The 2,289-nt window shown below is 37.4% G+C and overlaps 1 non-coding gene across 1 annotated transcript; it reads right to left on the bottom strand.

Moving 5' to 3' along the window:
• Positions 1–1,615: 1,615 nt before the first annotated feature.
• On the bottom strand, positions 1,616–1,722 carry LOC132282799 (small nucleolar RNA R71). The gene has a single exon (XR_009471868.1). It is a non-coding gene; the product is annotated as a small nucleolar RNA R71 (small nucleolar RNA).
• Positions 1,723–2,289: the final 567 nt, after the last annotated feature.

Below are 2,289 nucleotides of genomic sequence, written 5' to 3'. Positions count from 1 at the left end.
TTGTTAGCCACATATAGATTACATAGTATTATTTCCCCAATTAGTTGAAAGTGAGTGAGCTAGGGAATGTGCTTAGTGGTGAATCCTACACCCTAAGTCTCTTTCCAATCTCTTAAACTTTATTTCTTTATTGCAATCATTTAGTTTAAAATTAGTTTTAATCACAAACAAAACCCTTTTGGCAATCACATAAGTACTAAAGTAGAATTCAATTCTGGAAAACCTATAATTGTTTAGATCTCTTGGGACGATCCCTGCTCACTTCATACTCCATAGTATAAATGTTTAGTGGTTTTATAAATTTTAAAATATGGTGCCCACTTGACATTATTTCTAAACCTAAAGTGTTGTGCATTATTTTGTGCACACGCTCGGTCGCACCATAGTTTTGGCGCCGTTGCCGGGGATCTAACGGTTTTGAAGAATTGAATTAAACATTAGTTCTTTGTTGATTGTCTACTTTTAAGTCATTTTAATTTTTAATTTTTTTTTATTTGATTTGTCAATTAGGTACTTGAAGCAAAGTGGAGCAAACGCTGGACTTAGAAGCAATTAAAAAAAAATTTGAAGTTGCTTAAGGACCATCTGTAAGTTCTCTTTAATTTTAGTACTTTAATTGTATACCAATTTGCATGCTTTGGACAGCCCAAGTGGAGGCTTAAATTGAATTGTTTTATTTTTAAGTCCAAGCATACCTTCTTGTAGAAGGCATCGGCCCGTGTGGAGGCATTTATTTGTTTTAAGTGCATTGATATTATTGAGGAGTTTGGGAACATCGTATGTGGAGGTTGAAATTTTGAAATGTTGGTGTGTTGACTTGTTCTAGTGCATGCATGGTCGTAGATCACTTATTCGTCCTCTTACTCCTGTAAATCAAAATCTCGAAATTTTTCTTCGGCGTTTAAGAAGTAGTACTAGGGATAGTCATCTTAATCTTTCAAATTTTGATCTTCCATCACCTTTAATGGAAGATCCAATTGAAGATCCCATTGTAGATCTTGGTCATGTGGATCATAATGGTGTGCACCACCCACCATAAGTTCATATTGTGGATCCTCAAGGTGTGCATCCACCCTTGGGAATGCCATAACCAGTTAATCATGCGATGCAACAACCTAATCTAGGGATGCCAAGGCCAAATGTTGTTCCCCCAATTGGTGAGCAACAACAACAATATGTTCAAATGGCATACCCTCAACAAAGTTAAATGGCATATCATCAACAAGGTCAAATGCCATATCCTCCTCTCAATCCTCCAATGGTCCTTAGGGATTGTTACACTCCAAATCAATATAATACACCTACTTGCATTCAATTACCAAATTTTCGTGCTCATAATTATGAGATTAAGGCTTCCACCATTAACATGTGCCCCCTTTTCTATGGGTTGAGCAATGAAGAGCCTTATAAACATTTAGATGAGTTCTTGGAAGTTTGTTCCACCGTGAAAATCACGGATGTTCCGGAAGAAGTCCTAAAAATGAAGCTTTTCCCTTTCACTCTTCGGGATAAAGCTAAATATTGGTTTAACAACTTACGACCAAATACAATCACCTCTTGGGTACAATTGCAACAAGAGTTCCTAAAAAAGTATTACCCCGCAAGTCGAACCGATGCCATGAGAACTTCCATTCGTGAATTTAAACAACAAGAAGGAGAACCCCTTCATGAAGCATGGGAACGTTTGAATGACTTGCTACGGAAATGTCCACATCATGACATTCCTAAGTGGCAATTAGTTCAATGTTTCTTTTCAAGTTTATCCGATGCCAATAAGGGCATTGTTGATGCTTCTTGTGGCGGAAGCTACATTGAAAGAAATGAAGATGAAATTTGGCAACTTTTCGAAAAAATGAGTGAAAACTCAATGCATAGATCTTCATCTTTTAGGGGTAGTCACCTAGCACATATGGGAGGAAAGAAAGCTATAAATCAAATAGACTCTTCCATGGAAATTGCCGCTGAGGTCAAAAATCTTACTCAAAGGTTTGATACATTCCTTTTGAATCAAGGTCCGACAACTCAATCATATCCTCACCATTCCAATGAAATGTGCATGACTTGTTCTAGTTACACTCACCATACTTCAAATTGCCCTCTTAGACAAATTATACCAAGTGAGTCTCAAGAACAAACAAATGCTGCTTTCATTCATCAAGGGAACAACCCTTATTCCAATACTTACAATCCGTGGTGGAAAAATCATCCAAACTTTGCATGGAGAAATCAAGGAGACGGTGCAAACCCTCCTCAAGCTCAAGGTTACCAAGCAAAGTATGTTCCCCCACA

Source organism: Cornus florida, unplaced genomic scaffold (assembly GCF_030987335.1).
Source record: "Cornus florida cultivar Cherokee Brave unplaced genomic scaffold, ASM3098733v1 CherokeeBrave_3.0.0_Hap2_Chr01, whole genome shotgun sequence".
In the NCBI taxonomy this organism is placed as follows: Eukaryota; Viridiplantae; Streptophyta; class Magnoliopsida; order Cornales; family Cornaceae; genus Cornus; species Cornus florida.
This window is presented reverse-complemented; position numbering and strand designations above follow the sequence as displayed.